This window comes from Ovis canadensis, chromosome 12 (assembly GCF_042477335.2).
Source record: "Ovis canadensis isolate MfBH-ARS-UI-01 breed Bighorn chromosome 12, ARS-UI_OviCan_v2, whole genome shotgun sequence".
Taxonomy (NCBI): domain Eukaryota; kingdom Metazoa; phylum Chordata; class Mammalia; order Artiodactyla; family Bovidae; genus Ovis; species Ovis canadensis.
The window spans coordinates 62,104,437-62,125,534 of record NC_091256.1 but is presented as its reverse complement, the minus strand read 5'-3'; the positions used below and the strand labels follow the sequence as shown (position 1 = coordinate 62,125,534).

The 21,098-nt window shown below is 53.9% G+C and overlaps 1 long non-coding RNA gene across 2 annotated transcripts; it reads left to right on the top strand.

The window, feature by feature from the left end:
* Positions 1-3,824: 3,824 nt before the first annotated feature.
* LOC138416592 (uncharacterized) lies at positions 3,825-15,711 on the top strand. 2 transcript variants are annotated; one of them, XR_011247760.1, is made up of 4 exons: positions 3,825-3,942; positions 12,912-13,000; positions 13,622-13,921; positions 15,509-15,711. It is a non-coding gene; the product is annotated as an uncharacterized lncRNA (long non-coding RNA). The 2 variants fall into 2 exon arrangements; XR_011247761.1 differs by lacking the exon at positions 3,825-3,942 and adding an exon at positions 10,862-11,002 and having other exon boundaries at positions 15,509-15,707.
* The last annotated feature ends 5,387 nt before the right edge of the window (positions 15,712-21,098 follow it).

Below are 21,098 nucleotides of genomic sequence, written 5' to 3'. Positions count from 1 at the left end.
TTCTTATTTTCTTGGGGATAGTTTTGATCACCGCCTCCTGTACAATGTTACAAACATCCACCCATAGTTCTGCAGGCACTTTATTAGATCTAATCCCTTGAATCTATTTGTCACTTCCACTGTATAATCTGTAAGGGATTTGATTTAAGTCATATCTGAATGGTCAGATATGTCTTAATGGTCAGAATGTGGTTTTCCCTACTTTCTTTAAGTCTGAATTATGCAATAAGGAGTTCATGATCTGAGCCATAGTCAGATCCTGGTCTTGTTTTTGGTGACTGTTTAGAGCTTCTCCATCTTTGGCTGCAAAGAATGTAATTAATCTGATTTTGATATTGACCATCTGGTGATGTCCATGTGCAGAGTCGTCTCTTGTGTTGTTGGAAGAGCCTTTGGTATGATCGGTGCATTCTCTTGACAAAACTCTGTTAGCTTTTGCCCTACCTCATTTTTGTACCCCAAGGCCAAACTTGTCTATTACTCCAGGTATCTCTTGACTTCCTACTTTTGCATTCCAGTTCCCTATGATGAAAAGGACGTCTTTTTTTTTTGGTGTTAGTTCTAGAAGTTCTTGTAAGTTTTTATAGAACCATTCAACTTCAGCTTCTTCAGCATTAGTGGTTGGGGCATAGTCTTGGATTACTGTGATACTGAATGGTTTGCCTTGGAAACAAACAGAGATCATTCTGTCATTTTTGAGATTGCACCCAAGTACTGCATTTTGGACTCTTGTTGACTATGAGGGCTACTCCATTTCTTCTAAGGGATTCTTGTCCACAATAGTATATATAATGGTCATCTGAGTTAAATTCACCCATTCCGGTCCATTTGAATTCACTGATTCCTAAAATGTCAGTGTTTACTCTTGCCATCTCCTGTTTGACCACGTCCAATTTATCTTGATTCACAGACCGAACATTCCAGGTTTCTATACAATATTGTTCTTTGCAGCACCAGACTTTTCTTCAATCACCAGTTACATCCACAACTCATCTCTTCCAAATTGAAGAGGGAGGAATTAACTTTCCATGCCTCTAACTTTCCCCTCCACTCTGCTCCTCTCTCTGACACTTCTGGTCAGACCTCTAAGAAGTGTAGCTCACAGGCATATCTCTGCTTGCCCTGTGTCCCCAACCTCATCCCAGCCTCCCAGCCCAGGTGGCAGCTCCAAGGATCCCCTTCAACATTGTCTTCCCAGCTTCTCCAAGGCCTTTCGGAGGGTTGGTAGCCACCCCCCCTCGCTAACCCCACTCCTGCTTCCTCTCACTCCTTCAAGCTGCCCTGGATCTCTCCTCTTCTTGGTCCACCTTGAGGGGGGAAGAGGGGACACTTATAGCTGCCTTATATTCATCAGGGTGGGCAGACATCGGGGGACACATAACCCGGCACTGGAGGCTCACTTCACAGTCATTGAGGTCCTTTCTCGCTTGGCACAGTTGTGTGGAATCCCCTGGGTGAGTCTCTGCCTGACTTGATTGAGCAAGGTCCTTCCGCCTTCGAGAGCAGCATCCACGCTCGAGGAGAGGCGAGGCCCCAGAAAGCACTGAAAGCTCAGCCACCGCGCAGCCTCTCACCCCAGCCACTCCTCACCTAAGATTCACGGAGGCCAGGAAGACAGTGGGGCTGAGCCATCTTCCTGTGGGACCCTACACTCCCGGGGGCGTGGAGAGGAACTTCTGGGTATCAGCAGCTCCTCTGCCACAGCCTGCAGGCAATATCTCCCCTCAGATCATTCCCTTTATCTGCAGACAGACAGCTCAGTGCCTCCTGGGGCTGCAGCCATCTCCACGTTAAACATACTCACTCCACAGTTTTCTGTGCTCCGACATCTAGCCCTGTGTCTGGGGGAGCACAGGTTACAGGGCCTCTATGTGAAGAAGCTGGGCCCACAGAAACAACTGGGGGAGCCCCACTTTGTGGAGTCTCATTTTCCCCATAGTGCATGACATCTAACGTCCCAAGACTTTTCTGTCATTCTCCAGTAATCGCAGTCTTCTCTTCCTTAAGAAACTTTAAAATTTAAAAGTTTCATTTCATGGAGAAGGAAATGGCAACCCACTCCGGTATTCTTGCCTGGGAAATCCCATGGACAAAGTAACATTCATGAGGTCCCAAAAGAGTCAGACACGACTTAGTGACTAAACGATAATAACAAAAACAAAAGAAATACAATTGATTTTGTATATTGTTCTTCTGCAAGCTTCTTAACTCCACTTAATCTAGTACTTTTTTTTGTAGACTTCATCAGATTTTTCATGTAGAAACTGAGGTAGGGACTTTGTCTTGCTCATCACTGTATTTCCAGCACTGATGAGAGTGCTTATGTAGGTAGATACACTCCAAAAAATTGTTAAATGGATGGATATATTCACTGAGTAATTTCCTCCATTAGACTGTAAGCTGTGAGAGTGTTAGATAGTGCAGTCACTCAGCTGTGTCCGACTCTGTGCAACCCCATGGACTGCCACACGCCAGGCTTCCCTGTCCATCACCACCTCCCGGAGCCTGCAGAAACTCACGTCCATGGCATCGGTGATGCCATCCAGCCAGCTTGTCCTCTGTCGTCCCTTCTCCTCCTGCCTTCAGAACATTTGATTTTATTCTCTGGAGCATCTCCCAGTGCCTGGAACAGAACCTGGCATATTGCAGGTGCTTAATCAATATTTGGTGACTGGCTGAAAATAAATAAATAAATAAAAGTCTCATTTCAGTGATTAGAATGCCCAGTCCTGTGTGAGTGGTCAAGGTGACCTCCTGCGGTGAGTAGAAGGGACTTGGTTCTGCATGCATTTCCTCAGTCTTCAAAGAGTCAAGGAGGAAAGAGCAGGATTCTCACCTGATTAAAACTGCTGAAATCCACATTCTCTGTGCTTAGCAAGTGTTTGGAGCTGACACATCCTCTCACCACCCCCACCCCTCCCCCCCAGGGATCATTGTGTGTGACCCTCATCCTGAGCCTGAGGAATCCCAGGTCACCTACCTGGGGGCCACATCCCCTCTGGCACAGTCCACCAGAGGACTGGGAACCAAGAAGCCCCCAGGTCAGCTCTCTTTCCCAGGCATTAAGGAGCCTTGAACACCCTCCATCATGACCAGCAATGGGAATGCAGACCCCAGTGTGGAGATCACCCTGAATCCCTGCACTACCCACCCACTTAGCTCAGTCTTGCCTTAGGACTTCCTGAGGATCCTCTTTCTACCTGAAGGGGCTTTCCTCTGGTCAAGACAGACATCCAGTCAAAACCCAGCACAGAAGCACTGACCTTGTTAAAACCACTCTTTCTCAATCCTCCACATATGACTGTCTAGTTTTTCCTATTTATTAATTAGTTTATTTGTTCATTATCTGTCCCACCCCTAGTGGAATACAAGCTTCTGGCACCCAGCAGCGCTCTGCACACAGTTGTTATTGTTCAGTTGCTAAGTCGTGTCTGATTCTTTGAGACCCCAGGGACTGCAGCATGCCAGGCTTCCCTGTCCTTCACCATCTCTTGGAGTTTGCTCAAATTCATGTCCACTGAGTCAGTGATGGTATCCAACCATCTCATCTCTGCTGCCCCTTTCTTCTTTTGCCTTCAATCTTTCCCAGCATCAGGGTCTTTTCCAATAAGTCGGCTCTTTGCACCAGGTGGCCAAAGTATTTAGGAGCTCAATAAAAACTGCTTAGCATGTTCATCATATGGGGCTGTTAAAGCTGCCCAACAGTAGGTGTAGGACAAAAAGGGTCATGGATGGGTGAGCAGGGCCCCAACACTTAGAACCTGCTTGCAGGGAAGTATGGGTGGAGTCCTGGCAGCACCTCACAAAGCGGTTTCCTGGCTGGTGAGGGCAAAAGCTGGAGAGTGAAGGGTACAGTGCAGAGGATACTGTCAGTCCTCTACAGACAGTTCTTCAGAAGTTTTGCTGAAGCGGGGACAAGACAACGTGTGGCTGAAAAGAAAGGTTTGTGTGTTGTGATGCTGTGTGAGGCCGTGGGGATGGGGAAGGAAGAAGAAAGGAAGGAAGAAGAATCTGAAGACAGGGGCAGGAGGATCAGAGGAAAGTGCAGGCAGGGCTAGTGGGGCCCTTAGCCCTGAGGCAGGAGGCAGGACCCTGGAAGTCCTTCTTGGTGATGTTGGCCAAGGCCTTGCCTCTCTGGGCCTCCATTGTGTGGTCTGCTCCCGGAGGCAACACAGCAATTGTTAGCTTCAGGACCTCTCTGAACAGCACAGTACCTGGCACAGTAATAATACAAAAGTAGTCACAGTCATTGTCATTTTCATCCCTGTGACGGTGGGAGGAAGGGCAGGAGAGCCGATGTCGCTGCAGGGAACCTGGTGGGTCTGGGACCCGGGCAGGGACGGCAGTTTCCTCAGTGATCCGGAAGGAGCCAGCCGCGGGTCCCAGACCTGCAGCTCCGGAGTGGCCCACTGGGACCTCTGCCCGGGCAGCAGAACCAAAGCCAGGGATACCCAGGCTCTGCAGGCCGGACTCAGGCCCGAGTTCAGCGGAATCGCCTGGTACCTGCTTGGTGGCCAGGCCGGAGAGCCGGGAAGAGAGGGGTTAAGCCGCGCGGCCTGGGGGCCCAGGGGTGTGAGGCGGGGGGAGCCGCAGGCGCGTGGCCGCGATTGGCTGGGGCACATGCCCGGGGGCAGCTGCGGGCGGATGGCCGCCCAGACTTCCTGGACGCGCCTGGCGCCTCCGCCGCGCCGCCACTGGCGACCTCGGGGGACGTGCCGCCGGCTGCCTGGGGACAGCTCCGCTCCCGCGCCGGCCCCCAACCCCCGCCCGCGGCTGGCGGGCGGCGGGGACTGTCTCTCTAGGGGCTTGTCAACCACAGTGACAGCGTCGCCGCCGGCGCCGCCCACGCGTGCTGCCAGGGCTGGTGCCCACCAGCCAGCCAGCACCTCTCCCCCTACAGGGCCGAATGTGTCCCGAGGCCCATCCGCGGGGCAAGCCGCTGGCCCGGTGGAGCCAAGCGGGTGAGCCCCTCTTTAGCAGATCGCTTTGGCTGACCACACCTGCAGCGGGGAGGGGGCTGGTTCTGGAAGCTCCAGGACCTCATATTGCATAACAGATGAGGGGATGAACTTGCTCCCCAGCACCCTCCAGCGCATCGGACAGCACCCCACTTGATGCTAAAGCTGAGCTTCTCTGTACACTGGGGCTAGATGGGGTCTGGAATCTCAAGAGAGAGAGAGTATTGGGTACAGGAGAAAAGGACACAGACTAGGACAGGTCTCCCATGAGAAGACACAGACCAGGCAAAGGGGGACATGGTCGGCTCCTGCTCGGAAAAGCTATGCATCCCACCCAGGAGGATTTGATAAGGAGTTTATTCTGGCCTGGAGAATTCCATGGACTGTATAGTCCCGGCGGTAGCAGAGTCGAACAGGACTGAGTGACTTTCACTTTACTTTATAACAATACTTCCCAAGGGCAGGGCTGCTGACAAGATTAAGATGCAGATTCTTGGTGAGTTTCTCTGGGCCTTTTAATCTTGCCTCAGGTGGTTTCTGAGGCAACTGTTCTAATCTGCCCTTTGGAACTCAGGGAAGGTCAGGGAGGCTATAGTCTTGCCTATGAGAAATGGTGGAGGAAAAAAAAGGGCTTGGTGCTGGAGAGCCTCACAGAGCCCCGCAAGTTTCACACTGTGGCCAGGGATCTTAATGGTGGATGCTCAGGTCAGCACCCCCACCCAGGCCCACCCGCAGCTGTTCAGACTAGAATCCTAACAGGAACACCTGGAAGAGGCTCCAGAAAACCCTAAACCAGCCACCAAGAGTTGATAAAGTCTCAGTTGTCATTTTGAAAAGTATTGGTTTGCTCATGCTGGTGAGATAAGCACTGTTGAAAAGATATAATTCATAGAGAATTTCATTGCAAATAGAAGATGGAGCTGATGCTCCTGGGAAAGACTATGGCAGTTTTCAGAGAAAAGTTTCTCCACTTTTTTTTGGTCTGGACATTGCCCCTGCTCTCCCTTCTATGTAGGACCGTCTGAACCTCAGCCTTGAATTCGGTTAGGGGAGATCATGTCTGCCTTCCTTCCTGGGTTCCCATGGGAGACCTGGCCTAGTCTGTGTCCTCTGCCTCCTCCACTCCCCGCCCACTCTGCCCTAGCCTACTACCCTGTGTGTGGCTCCTACCTCTTCAGCCCCCTGGCTGCCCAGCTTTTGTAAAAGGGGAGGAATTTCCTTGGAGAGGGAGGCAGTGAGGCGATCACCTGCCCCGCTCCCTCATCTATCACCCTGAACTGTGTTTCATGATAAAATTTCTCATCCACAGCCAGTGATAAATGGAATCAGCCCAGAGGAGACCATACCGAGTGGGGGTGGGAGGGGTGGGACTGGGTGAGGGAAACCCAGGTAAATTGTTTCTCTGTGTTAACATGCAACCTGGAAAGAGCCAAGGTAGTGGATTTGTGTGACCTGTTCTGTACTGTTGGTAAGAAGGCATGCATATGTAATTCTGTGTGCTCTGAACCAGCTTGTTAACCCTGCAGAGTGATGGTGCCAGGCTGGGGCGTGGTGTGTGCAGGCCAAGCCTTGGAGGGAAAGCAGTAGGGATTCAGAATACAGGCATGGTAGCCAGGTGGGTACTGAATAAGACCCCAGAGCGGAGAAGCTATATCCCTGGTGGAAGCTGCTGTGAAACTCTGTAACTCAGGTTGGAACTTGAACACACGGTCTTCCAACTGAGATCATACACCTGGTCTCAGGACTTAATGAAGCTCCGGTTCTTAATGTCTCATTGCAGAAAGAATTCAGGGAGAGACAAAGTGATAGGTAAGAAGTAGATTTATTTAAAGAGAAACACACTCCACAGACAGTGTGGGCCATCTCAGAAGGCAAGAGCAGCACCAGAGTATAGGGGTTGTCAACTGTTTATGTTGTTGTTCAGTTGCGAGGTCGTGTCTGACTCTTTGCAACCCCATGGACTGCAACATGCTGGGCTCCTCTGTCCTCCACTATCTCCCGGAATTTTCTCAAATTTATGTCCATTGAGTCAGTGATGCTGTCTAACCATCTCATCCTCTGTTGCCCACTTAGAGTTGAATAATTTCTTAGGCTAATGAGTGTACTTTGGTAAGAAGACATGTATATGTGATTTTGTGAGCTCTGAACCAGCCTGTTAGCCCTGCAGAGTGATGGGGCAGGGCAGGGGGAGGGTGGGGAGTAGGTTGGTAAAGAATCTGCTGGCAATGCTGGAGACCTGGGTTTGATCCCTGGGTTGGGAAGATCTCCTGGAGAAGGGAATGGCTACCCACTCCAGTATTCTAGCTTGGAGAATTCCATGGACTGTATAGTACGTGGGGTCGCAAAGAGTCAGACACGACTCTTTCATTCCAGCTATTTGGGGAATGGGGTGGGGATTTCCAGAAATTGGGCCACTGCCCATGTTTTGACGTCAGTGGTTGGCCTTGGAACTGTCATGGCACCTCTGGGTGTGTCATTTAGCTTGCTGATGTATTAGAGTGAGTGTATACTGAGGCTCCTGGTCTAGTGGAAGTTGACTTGTCCGCCATCTTGGACCTATTTGGTTCCAATCAGTTTATGTCGTGTCCTCAGGCCCTGCCCCCTTCCCTCCTGAACTTCCCTCCTGTTCAGCTAGAGGAATCAGAAAAATGGGGTAAGCCACAGAGTGGGGTGCTAGGGCAGACAGGAGGAGGGGCTTGTGTCAGAGCCCAGCCTGCTGCCGAGGGAGGGAAGCAGGCGGCTCGTGGGCTTACAGGCAAGATGACGGGAAAGAGCACCTGTAGCAGCTCCAGGTGTCAGATGAGCCCCTGGTCCTCCAAACAGGAGCTTCCAGGCCTATAGGTACCCAGACCTCAAGCAACTCTCAGCACCAGTCCCAGACAGCAAGATGATGGCCAATGGCTCCTCTGGGTCCCCTGCTTTCTTCTGCTTTTAGCCCAAGAATCCATGAGAAGTCCTTAAGCTAATAACTAAGGAGTTAATTAATAATCAAAGTGATGAGCTGGAGCAAACCTGACCCAGAGCAGCTGAGCATTTGTATGATTAAAGCTCAGAGGTCCAGAGGATGGGACCACAAAGCTATTCTGCCACCTGCCAGCTGTCACCTGTAAAAGGAGGTAAAAAGAGCATCTACGTCATAGGTTGCCCTAAAGGCACCTGAGATTATGCTTGTGAAATGCTGAGTCATTATGACACGTATTTCTAAGGCCTCCTGACTGCCAACTGGGCCCAGGAGAGGAGACCCCTCTGGGGCTCACAGTGCAGATGGGAATGTTGGATTCCTATGCAAGTCAGTCTAAGTCCTGGAAATGCAGAGATGTGTGCTCACAAGCTCAAGTGACGATGTCCTTGTCTGTCTGGAAAGACCCAGAAGGCTTCATAGAGGAAGCGGCATTTGAACTGGCATCAAAAGATGAGTAGGAGTAGATGGAGGGGATGTTCTGGGATGTGCACGGTCCCTCAGCTCCTGCGGGGCTCTGACATGTGGGTCTCTGCCTGCTCCAAGAGGAGGGTCAGAGTTTCTTTTCTCTGATTCCCACTTGGGGAAGAAAGGGCTATGTGAACTGCCCACCTTGTCCCGGGGGTGCAACACTGTGGCACAGAGGCAGGCTCAGTGCTGGTTGAACAGCTCAGGGAGAAATGATAACTTGTGGGCTCACACTTCTGGCGGTGGGCTGTGGAGTTAGTGAGTCGGGAAATAACAAGTCAAATGTTGCAGCAGTACCCAAGAGGGGAGCAGGGAAACAGCAGGGCCTGGGGAGCTGCCCAGCCGAGGAGACCTCTAACAAGGGAGCAAGTGTGGGACAAGGCAGGGTCCCACCTGAGAGCCAGCCCGGAGCTGGAAGAAACACTGGGACAGAGTCTGTGGTGTCTATGCTGTTCGGGTACCGAGCTTCCCAAAGCCACTGCCTTTGAGGACAGTGTCTCCCAGGAGTCACACTGGCTTTCATGTTCCACAGGGGTGGGTGGAAGCAGCATCCCCCCACCAGAGAGCATCCCCAGAGGCTCTAACTTGTAGCTGGCTGTGTGGAAGGTGGGTGGCATTTAGAACTAGGCCCCTTTCCCAGGCTTTCTCTGGGAGTTTTACCTACCACCCCAAAGCTTCTTTGGAGCTTTTGGGTCTAACCTGCCCCACAGACAGAAGAAACATAGCCCAGTTCATGACCAAAACTCATATGGATGGCACCCTCACTTTCACTCCACTCTGGTCCACCACCTTCCATGCTGCTCGGGAGCAGCCCATCCATCTGCAGAGCTGGGACCCAAGGCCCAGGGCTGCCTGCAGGTTGGACGTCTGCCTCCTCTGGGAACCATGCCCCAGGGTGCTCCAGTGGCCAGAGGACCAGCCTGAGAGAATTCTCCCCAAGCTCCCTATGTCAGTAGCACCCTGGCCTTGGAGCCCCTGGGCAGTGACACACTGAGATCCAAACCCACCTATGTTTCAGACAGTGGCCACTCCAAGCCAAAGCCTGGTGCTGCCAGCCCTACCTGTGTCCTGTGTGTGACAGGTGTGTGTTCACAGCAAGGCTGCTGCTCATACAGTCTACAGAGGGTACCTACGGATAAGACAAACCCGGGGTTTTCCTCTCCCAGTGACTATCACTGGGGTGCTGGTGATGAAGGCTTCCCCATTCATGGGTAGAACCCTGGTCCCGGGCCTGCTGGCTTCTCCCCAGAGTGGACTCAGCCTCTCTCCCAGCTCTCGCTGCTCCAGACATGGGGTGCACTTGTACAGCTAACATGCTATAGCAAACTCCCTCCTCCCATGTCCTCCTGGTCCACTTAGTAAAGCCACCAGCCACCCATGGCAGCAGGGATGGGCCTGTGGCCTGGACCTGGAAGTGGCCAACAGAGGACAGGCTAAGAGTGCTACAGAGAGCATGGCTTCCAGGCCCTTGGCTGTGGAGCCCCCTCTGATGCCCTTGCCCTGGGATGTCCCAGCCTTTACCAGGCTGTGGTGAATTGGCAAGTGATGGGGCAGAGGGTCTTTTGTGCTGCAGGCTGTACAGGCCATGGGGCCCAGACACTCAGAAAACACCTGCCAAGAGAATCCCTTATACCAGGCCCTGCACCAGTGTGGGGCACTTTGTGAACTCATGGGACAGGCACTCTGACAAGACAGAGCAGCCAGACCTACCCTCCTGCCAGAACAACTCAAAGACCAGACAAAATTTAGGACACAACGGCCCTCGAAACATGATATTAGATGTCCAAGGAGAGGACCCTAAGAGGCAGGAATCATTGCGGTGAGTCCTTGGACCCCTCAGTATGCTGCCACCAGAGTATCCAGCTGTGGAGCAAGAAGGGGACCCAGGCAGTTTCAGGGATGCCCCGGAGGGGAGACACAGGACTCGACAGCCTGGAAAGCCAAGGCAGAAAGAGTTTGCAGGATGGAGCCCTGGGGAGGAGGGAGCCCTGGAGTCTGCAAAGCACAGATCAGCCCATGCATGTGAGGATCGTGCCAGAGGCCAGGAAAGACCCACCAAGAGGGTCAAAGGAAGTCATGTCCAGAGCTCAAGCAGAATGTGAAAAGTGTGGGCTTATTCTGACAGCCAGGCCAGAAAACCTGAAAAAGAGACAGAGTATCGAGTGGGTCTTGCCACTGTAAAGTAGGACAAAATTGACCCAAGACTAAAGGCAATGGCACCCCACTCCAGTACTCTTGCCTGGAAAATCCCATGGACGGAGGAGCCTGGTGGGCTGCGGTCCGTGGAGTCTCAAAGAGTTGGACACGACTAAGCGACTTCACTTTCACTTTTCACCTTCATGCATTCGAGAAGGAAATGGCAACCCACTCCAGTGGTGCACGTACCCAACCCCACACAGGCCTGGGATGCCTGACACAGAGTAGATGCTCAAAACATACACTCGAATCTTGTTTAATTCATGCTCCCTTTTTACAGATTCAGAAGCAGAAAGGGTGAAGGTCTTTCCAAGGCCACACAGCCAGTAAGTGGTGGGTGCAGTGCCCTGGGCATGTGGCCTCGGGCACTCTGCAGAGCACACCCCTGACCCCCACGTCCTGCCAACCTGGTGGGTTCAAGGTAGGCCTCAGGTAACCCTGGTTCCCAGGATGCAAGCAAGCTGGGAGAGGGAGCATGTCAGTGGTTCGGGTCCAATGACATTAGCTAGCAGGAGAGAGATGTCCATGCCCTCATCCGATCCTGCCATATCCTCCATTCAGGATGGCTGGAGCCCAGAGTCCCCCACCCTGAGTCCCCCACCCTAACTCCCCGACCTTGCCTTGCCCTCAGCCTCCTCAACTTGGGGGGTGGGAACCGGCCTGAAGGTGCTCATTTCTATAATTCTGTAATCACCATAATTGCCTTAATCACCACTCAGTCTGGAGCACTCTGGGGTCTTCGGCCTCTGTATTCAGCCCTCACCCCTGTGCACCTAAGCAGCTCCACCTGGGGCCACAGATGCACAGCCCAGGGGACAGCCCTGGGTCACCCCACCCAGCCCAAACCTGCCATGGCTTAGCACTGGGAACTCCATCAGCACCAGCCACATATCTAGACTGTTTGCTTGCTGCACACCTGCCCGCCCAGGAGCCCAGTGCTGGACCCAGGAAGACAGGATGAGCAGGGAGTGAGTGGTGCCATGCCTGCAGGTATCACACCCCGTAAAAGCGCCTGCCCTGAGTTCCACCCAGGGAGGCACAGACACACCTGGAAGAGGTGATATGAACCCAGACACCAATCTTTCCTTCTTTCCTTCACCCTGGGTGGTGTGTTGTGGGGAGGGGGAGCGTGGGCCTCTGTTGTGTTGATAATGGTAACCTCTGCTCTAAGTGGACAAGTACCAGGGTCCAAGCATGCAACTTTACCAGCCTCTAGTGATGAGGCTTCACTGACAGAGGCCTGCGTGGAGAGGGCTGGGGGGAAGGCTGAGGTCCAGGGCATGAGAGCTAAACCCCATAGCTCTACCTGCTCCAGAGCCGTCCTTGGCACCAGCTGCAAACTCTCCAAGGCTGAGGCTCCAGGGTGCTGCTGTTAAGGGTTGGGGGAGGGAAGATGAGGGGCCCCCCTAGAGTCTCCACAGTCAGCAGCAACTGAGAGCCAGGCCCAGGCAGGCGGCAAGACTGCCACCGGCTCCTGCCAGGCCCCTGGCAGCATGAGCAATGGCAGGCTGAGCGATAAGAAACTAATAATTTATGTTTCCAGTTCCCGCGGCCCCGGCGCCGAGGGAAGGCTGGGCCACAGCCTCCTCCTCACTGAGCGGCCGCAATCCTTTATTGCACAAATTATTAACGACCAGAGAATGAATGACTCTGTAATCAGATCAGGCCTGCCAGCACTTTTCATTTCATTTATTTGTATAAATTCTGAAGTCAGGCTCTAGCCTGAGCTCAAAAGCCAGCCTCACTCTGGCCGGGGCCCAGGTCCCCACCAGAGCATACCCCTCCCTCACCATCATCCGTGACTCCAAGCGGGTACTGAAAACAGAGGGGGTTGGGGAGGGGGCAGGGAATGGGCCTAAGCTGCAAGATGTTGCCACGTGCCCACCGAAACTACCTCAGATCATGGGTCCTGGGCCAGGATCAGAATTTTGTCCTTCAGCCCTCTCAGGGCCCCCTCCTACCTGTCCTCAGACCAGGGGGTTCCTGGTCCCTGAGGGAGACCCGCCCCTACCCATGCTTCTCCTTCACCCCAGACCCTCACTCCCCACAGGAGGCCCTGATACTCCAGGCCACCTCTGCTTCCTCTGGCCCCAGGCCCGTGCCCCTTTCCATCTGCTTCTGCTGCCTCCTGGTCCTCCTCCCCCGTCACCACCTGCCTCATGGGCTGGTCTCTCCCTGCCTTCCACCTTCCTGTCCTGCTGCTGGACTGGGCCCTCACCTCCCTTGGGTTCAGGGGCTGTGAGGCTTTCTGGTCGGCACTGAGCAGTGAGCTGCCTATGGTCCTCTCACGAGCCCACTTTTAATCTCATTGACCTCTCGTTATACTACAGCACATAAATTCAGATTTGGAGAGCTTATGTTCCATCATAAATTGGGCTGGCAGACTTCCGATCAACAAGATAAAGCTGTCTCCTGTGAGGTGGGTGTTTTATTAGTCTTGGCCTCCGTGCTGCAGGCAGTGGAGGTGGGGTGGGGGAGGGAGGTCTCTGGAATCCTCCTGTGCTGTTTCAGATGGGCCTAATGGTGCTTTTTGCCATCATGGGTACAATGGCATCCCCTAGACCCCCATCCCCATAGCATCAGAATGAGCAGCCACAGCTGGACCCCCAGGCTAGGCACTGGAAGGGCAATAGGGAGACCCCATGTGCACCCAGGCATGTGTCCATGTGTGCCCCTCCCCCTGTGGTGGAGCTTCGTGAGCTTGGCCAGAGCCAGAATGGGGTTCAGGGGTGGGGAGGCAGCTGCACATGCCTGGGCATCCTGAGGGACAAAGGGCTGGAGGATGGGCCCAGAGAAAGAGCATCCAGGATGCAGCTCCAGAGACATGGTGGCCTGGCCTGGCTATTAGAAGCTGCAGACGCCTAACCACCAGGATCCCCAGAGATGGATACAGGGAGGTCTTGACATCTTCAGGCCACCCAGCAGGGCCTGGGCTCCTGCTGCCCAGGATTGGGGATGATGTCTGCTGACTGTGCCTGTCCCTCCCTGGAGGACAAGTCCTTCCTCAAGAATTCAGTCTCTGCCAACACTCTCTCCCTAGGCTCCCAACACTTCCAGCCCAGCCTGCCAGCACCACCACTGTGAAGCCACCCAAATCAGCACAGTGGGAGCTCCACCTGGCTCTTTCAAGCCACCAGCCCTGTGTTCCTACCCACTCTGAGTTTGCTGTGATTGGAGCACCTCTGAGTACCCGGGCCTGCCCAGGGCCCTGGCAGCACAGCAGGAAACCTGGGAGACTGGATGTATGATGGTGTTCTGGGGGCACACTGGGGCTCTACCAGGAGAGGAGGTGATCCTGGGAGGCTTCTTGGAGGAGGGGATGCTGCTCTGAGTCTTGAAGGTGAGTAGGTAGTTGTTCAGTCACTAAGGCATATCCACTTTTTGTGACCCCATGGACTGTAGCACGCCAGACTTCCCTGTCCTTCACCATCTCCTGGAGCTTGCTCAAGTTCATGTCCATTGAGTCAGTGATGCTAATCAACTATCTCATCTTCTGTTGCCCCCTTTTCCTGCGCTCAATCTTTCCCAGCATCAGGGTCTTTTCTATTGAGTCAGTTCCTTGAATCAAGCCAAAGTATTGGGGCTTCACCTTCAGCATCAGTCCTTCCAATGAACATTCAGGGTTGATTTCCTTTAGTATTGGCTGGTTTGATCTTGCTGTCCAAGGGACTCTCAAGAGTCTTCTCCAGCACCACAGTTTGATACCATCAATTCTTCGGCACTTAGCTGTCTTTATGGTCCAACATTCACATCCGTACATGACTTCTGGAAAAGCCATAGCTTTGACTATACAGACCTCAGTTGGCGAAGTGATGTCTCTGCTTTTTAATATGCTGTCTAGGTGCTTGCTCCTTGGAAGAAAGCTATGACAAACCTAGACAGCATATTGCATTGAGCAGAAGCTGACAAGTTTCCTCAGGGCCATGTTCCTGGCTGGAAGATGGGATGACCCAGCCCAAGTAATAGCTTTGCTCTTTACCAATTTTGAATCACCTGTCCCATTTCTGAGGCCTTAGGTGCTCAGGAACCCACACATACCAACTGGATCTCAGACAGAGTTACACAACTGCTGACATGGGGCAAACTCTCAGATTTTGACAAGGCCAGTTAATCCAGGAGGGTAGTGTGTCTGTTCTGGAAGGAGACTCTGTTGGCATCTGATATACAAAGAGGATCAAAGACTGGGGTCCTCTGACCTGACAGGGCATGAGGACCCCATATTTGGAGATGCCTACAATCCTCTACACAGCGGTGAAAATACCCTATATAAGCCCTTGCTCTGCTAGCTGCCTCTTCTCCTCCTCCCATTCTCAGTGGCCTCCAAGCAGTCTTCCCACTTCCCCAGTCTGCAGGTGGAAGCCCCCAGTGCTAAGCTGGGACTCTATTAGATGCTCTGAGGAACACATCAGGTTGTGGCCTTGGACAGAGGCCTGGAGCTGCTGCCCTCCCACGTCTAGGGTAGATGTGGTCTGGCCTCAGCACATGGGCTCTACTCAGGATCTCAGCCAGTACCACGCTGTGCCCTTCAGCCAACTCACTTCTGGGTCCACATGCGGGGCACTGTGTGTGACTCCAGGGGTATGTGCATCCCAGGGCCACCCATTGTGACACCCTAGACATCAGCACAGAAGACAAGATGGACTCATGGAGAGCTCAGCGGCTCACACTCAGACAGTGCCCACAAAGACATCAAAGCACCCCACAGGATGTTACTGATTCAACCTGTCCTGGAGAGATGGGCTCCTTGGCAATGGGAGTCCAAGACTTGCCCTGGGATGGGGTCAGGCTAAACCTATGACCTTAGAACACCAGTCTGGGTCAGAGTTGTGGGGAGAAACAGTAAAACTCACTGTGCACCTAAGCTCTCTACTTTTGAAAACCCCTAAAGGACAAATCGATGCTGACAATGTGATTGCTGGCTCTCCAGGTGACCCTGTGGTGTGACTGTGTACGAGAGGCTCAGACCACCCACTCCTCCTCCTGGTGCAGCAGGTGCAGAGCAGCAATCCCACCAGGGCACAGGTGGATGAGATCCTAAAATATATAGCCAACTGCACGGTGAAACCCTGTAAATTCTGTTGGGGTACAAGTTTCATTAAAGAAAGAAAAATGAATGGTAATCCAAAGCAACAGTGGTTTATGTGAGGTTCCTCAGTACCCCTGACCCCACTTACTGGCCATGAGGCGGGCACCCTGGAGAGCAGCCAAGAGTGATGAGGTTGGAGGAGCCCATTACCCAGGACAGAGAGTGTGAAGGCCATTTCCAGGTACCTCTGGCTGTTTCTCTTTGAGGTTCTACTCTGCTTTCCCTGTGCTTGAGTTCTGCCCTCTAAGGTCCCAGAGAACAAAATGCTGGTGACCCCTCTATGTAGCACAGAGAAGGCACTCTGCGGAAAGAAAGTGAAATGGGACTGGAGGGCTCAGCCAGTCACAGCCTGTCTCTGAGACCTCCTCCAAGGTCTATGGTTGCTTCTTCATGCAGGAGTGGATGCAAGCCTTGCCAGGACCTCAGAACAGTGGACCACACCTCTCCTTGGGCTCTGACCTCCCTCCTCTCTCTGTGGAACACCTGCCAACAACCAAGGGTGCTCACTCTGACTCCTGCGGGAGGGTCTCCCAGCCTCCTGAGTTTTTTCTCTTGCTCTGGTGAGGAGGAGCTTCTGGGACAGTAGGGTGGGCAGGTGCTGGGAGAAGAGGTGAACAGGGGTGGAGCTGTCCCAGGCCGGGAGGCCAAGCTGGGCTGGGAGTGGATCACATGGGGACGGCCCCCAAAGACAGTCCTCACACTGACACATGAGTGTGTCTGGGGAGCTGTTGCCAGGAGCTCACATTCCGCAGGAAGTCCATCATATAAACGGTTACTGCTGGGCCAGTCTGGTCTCCCTGCACAGCCTGGGAGCCTCGCAGAGCTGGGCCTGGAGGCAGTGACTTCTGCTACCACCGCTGAACCAGCGCCTCAGCTCCAGCTTCTCTGTCTTCAGGGTCCTGCCTGGATGCCCTCTCTGCTTCAGTTTGCACCCAGCAGCCTGGCAGAGAGCCTACCTGGTCCCCTCTTCTGTAAGCCCCCTCTTACTGCCCCCAGGGTCCTTGACTGATGCCTTGAGGATACACAGTAGGTGTCTCTAAGGGTCCGGGAGGACTCCCATCCCTTCGCTTGGCCCCACTTTCAGGGGGAAGCCTCCAGCTCCTGCACTCTGAGACCATTTATGGAGAAAACATGGAGGGTACGCCAGGGCTCATCACAGTATTGACTAGGGCCCCTGCAGCTATATATCACCCTGTCTGCTCCAAGCCAAAGGGGACCCCACAGATGTTGAGCCCCTCTCTCATTTTCAGATGGGGAAACCAAGGTGACAATAAGGGCAGAGGGGCCTATGTCACACAGTGGCTGGCCAGGAGGACCCGAGTCTCAGGACACTGCAGGGTCTGCTCTCTCCACTGCCTGTTTCAGCCTCCCCAGCCCAGCTCAGGCCCAGGCAGGGCCATGGCACTGAGCAGGCTGCCCCAGTGATGCCAGTGAGTGAGTGTTTTCACTCGTGGGGAGGGACCAGGCATGCAGAGCCAGTGGCAGCTAAGACACCCACCCATGTGAGCAGACAACAGTTCCCTCTGTGCTGGCATCAGTGCACCCAGTGTATTCTGTAGCTTGTCAAGCACATGTGCATCACTGTCCTTGTGTCTGGGGTCACTTCATCTGTCTGAGAAGCTATGTACACGTCAGCATGTGTAAAACAGCAGGTGAATATCATGGCACATGGAACCGACAGTGTGCACCCTGGGGGTGCCCCGAGTCGAGACACCGGGCCCTGACTCTTTACTTCTTTAAATGGCATTAAGTTAAGGTCAGTGGACTATAAAGAAGACTGCATGCTGAAGAACTGGTGCTTTTGAAATGTACTGGAGAAGACTCTTGAGAGTCTCTTGGACAGCAAGATCAAACCAGTCAGTCCTAAGGGAAATCAACCCTGAATACTCATTGGAAGGATTGATGCTCAGGCTGAAGCTCCAATACTTTGGCCACCTGATGCAAACAGCTGACTCACTGGAAAAGACCTTGATGTTGGAAAAGATTGAAGGTGAAAGAAGAGGGCAGCAGAGGATGAGATGCTTGGATAGCAACACTGATTCAATGGACATGAATCTGGGCAAACTCTGGGAGATGGTGAGGAACAGGGAGGCCTGGTATGCTGCAATACATGGGGTTGCAAAGAATTGGACGCAACTTAGCAACTGAACAACAACAAAAGGTCAGTGGACAGACCAGCCTCAGAAACACATACTTTCCTGAGAAAGAGGAAGAACATGGCCTGCAGCCAGTTCACAGCTGGCCAACAGCGAGGCATGTCCCAGCAGGGTGGCCCCTCATGTGTCTGACCTGGAACCAGGAACAGATGCTTCCTGAAGGTTCTGACCATTTCTGCAGGGGTGTCTGAGGGAGCCACTGTGCCACTCACCTCTGACCTCCCATCTACCCTTTCCTGATGGAATGGTGCTGCAAATCAGACCCTTTAACTGGACAAGCTGTCTTGGACATGACAACGGTATCCATCTGGCACTCATGCTGCAGGCCCGTGTGTCTTTGTATGTTTCGTGCATAGGTCCTGGTGGTGTCTTCCATCTTGGCTGTCATATAAGTTAGCACACACACCGTCTGTGCATATTTGTGCTGAGGATGTCAGCATCTGTGTCTGCACCTGTCCTGTGGCAGCAGCTTTGGGAGCTGCTGGGAGTGAGTGTGGCTGTGAGCACACATGTGGGCTGCTGTCTGTGTGCCTTTGAGAAGGCATGGATCTGTTGGTTGCCGTGGGTGCTTGTGTGGGCATGTGTGTGAGGCTGTGCCCACACCTGTGGGGCCCCTGTGATCTGTCCTGGCATGCCTTCCTGTCTGGGCGGGTCTGGGCCTGTACTCCTACACCCTAAGGTACTTGGGTGAGCACAGGAGGCTGAATGAAGGTGCCCCTGCACCTGTGGTCTCAGCGACCCACTGCTTTCTTCTGTATTTTCCAGCCTCACCTCTAGGTCTCTCTTTCTGGGGTTTTACCACATCTGGTACTCAATAAGTGATTGATTGGTGAAGGAATGGATGAAAAGGGGGCTTTGAGGGGGTGTTCTGGAGGGGAGGAAGGCGGGCAATCCAGGATGGGAGGGAGCACCAGCTTTGGACTGGCCGGGCAGTGCCAGCCGGGCAATGCTGGCAGAGCCTGGGTCGGGGGCATCGGGGTCTGTGGGCCGCCCCCGCGCTCTCTGGGGACGTCTCGGGTCACCGTCTGCACCGCCGGCCGCGCCGCCCCGCGGGTTATTTATGACCCCCTCTCCCTCCCTGGCGGCGGCGGCGGCGGCGGCGGCGGCGGCGGCGGCGGCGGCAGCGGCGGGCGGCAGCAGCAGCGGAGGGCCCCGCGCGGGGGAACCTCGAGAAGCGATGGCGCCGCGGAGGCCGGCGGGCGGGGGCGGGGCCTCCTCGGGCAGAGGAGGAGCTGCAGCCGCCGACCCCACCTTTGCTCTCCGTGGGGTCGCCAAGCCTGAGGGCCAGGTGGCGGTGATCCCAATGCCAGAATTCTGTCCCTCTGGCCTGACTCCAGTCTGAGAAGTGCAGAAGAACATGCGGGCTCAGGCGCCAGACGGACACAAGTGGACAGGCGGGAGGAAGGGAGCAGATCCTTTTGGGAAGGCAATGACAGCCAAGATGAGGATACCTAGTCCTCCAGGGGAAAGCTGCTCTGAGCCCCCGTGGGCAGAAGGCTCTATTTCCCAAGAACAGGGGGAAATATGTGGGGGCGGGGGTGAACTCCCCTGATCAGTCAAGACCCTGGAGGACCCCTGGAAGATGTCTCCTTAGAGTCAAGAGCAGCTCTAGGAGGAGGGGGGTCCTGCAGGTAATTTTGGACCCAGTCAAGGTGTTTTCAGGAGGGTCCTGGTCCTCCAACGAAGGCTGGAGCCAGATGGTGGCATGGAGATTAGGCTGGGTCCGGTAGGTCAGCCCCACACCTTGAAAGCTGGGCCCCTCCTTGAGAGCCACAGTTGGGGGTCCCGCGTGCCACTCCTAACCACTGTGAGAGGCCAGGGATGAGTGAAGGGTGGTCCTGGGAGGACCCCTGCTCAGGCTCAGGACAGAGGAGAGGCCAGGCCTGACAGCTGCCTGGTATTGTCTCAGATCTAGAGATGAGCTTTCAGCCTCCCTTCCCCAGACCACAGTGTGAAGGTCAGGGGTTAAGAGGCCTGAGGCTGAGCGGACAGGTGCAGGCAAACGTTAGAAGAGCTGGGTGGAGGCTGTCTTTTGGCAGCTGGGTCAGGGCTGTAGCCAAACAGGCTCACTGGACTTGGCCTCTCCATATAGAGCCATGACCGCAGATTAACATGACAGCTCCCCGAGGGTCTTGGCACTCAGGTGAGGACAACCTCCTGCATCCATTAGACATGGAGCATCACACCTGAGAACAAGACATAGGCCACAGAGGCTGGGTGTGGGAGGAGCTCCCTAGCTGTCACTCCTGGGGTCAGGTATGTGCAGGAGTCCAGGTTACAAAGAGAGCAATGGGGCTGAGGGTGGTGAAGTAAGGAGGGGTCACTTGCATTCACACCTGTCTTGCCACCCACCCCTTAAACCCCTACAGACAAATAAACAAGAAGTAAAGGAGTGGAAGTTCCCAGACACATCCCTGGTCTGAGCCCGCATCTCACTCCCCAGGTTGGTCTTGGGGCTGGCTGATACCTAAGCTGAGAGTGAGGAGAGCAATGTACATCAGCACGGAGGTCCCCAGCAGTCAGCCACATGCCCACCTGGTGCTGACGTCTGGTAGGAAGCCCTTGGGGAGTAGGGGTGGAGTGTTCCCTCACTCCCAGCCCACCCTTGCAGAAGGTGCAAGCACTCCTATGATCCAGCTCACTTCCCCCCGCCCCTTTCCCAGAGCCTGGTCAGGAAGATGCTCATATGGGTGCCCCAGTAGGTACATCTCAGAGGGGCAGGGGTCTGAGGCTACTTTCTAGCTTGTCCAAAATGGCACACCTGAGAAATTATAAAGTCTCACCAAGTACTGTCAGAGCCACTGGGTTTCTCAGTTTCTCTTCCTAATTATCCCACCGCGGGGCCACCATGCCAAACTGTAGGGAGGTATGGGTTGATCCCAGGGGACAACCCCCCCTCATTCCAGGGCTAGAGCAAGGCTGGAGGAGGAGGTGAACATGGATGCAGAGGTCCATCTTCCTCAAACTTGCACGTGGCAGGTAACAAATATGCTCAAGTGCACAGTCCCACATTCAGCTGCCTCTCCTCCCCACACACCCCACCCTCCACCCACATTGCCTCTAGCCCCACTTCCTTGCCCCACCCCATACTGTTTGTTGTGGAGGCAGACAGCCCGGATTTGAAACAACTGTGTGACACCAGGACAGATACTTGGCCCTTTTGTATCTCGCCCTTCCTCATCTGTAAAATAAAAACTCTTTGGGTGTCAAAAAAAAAAAAAAAACAAAACCCTCAGATGATCAGGTGAACTAAGGCTTGTGAAGTGCATGGTAAG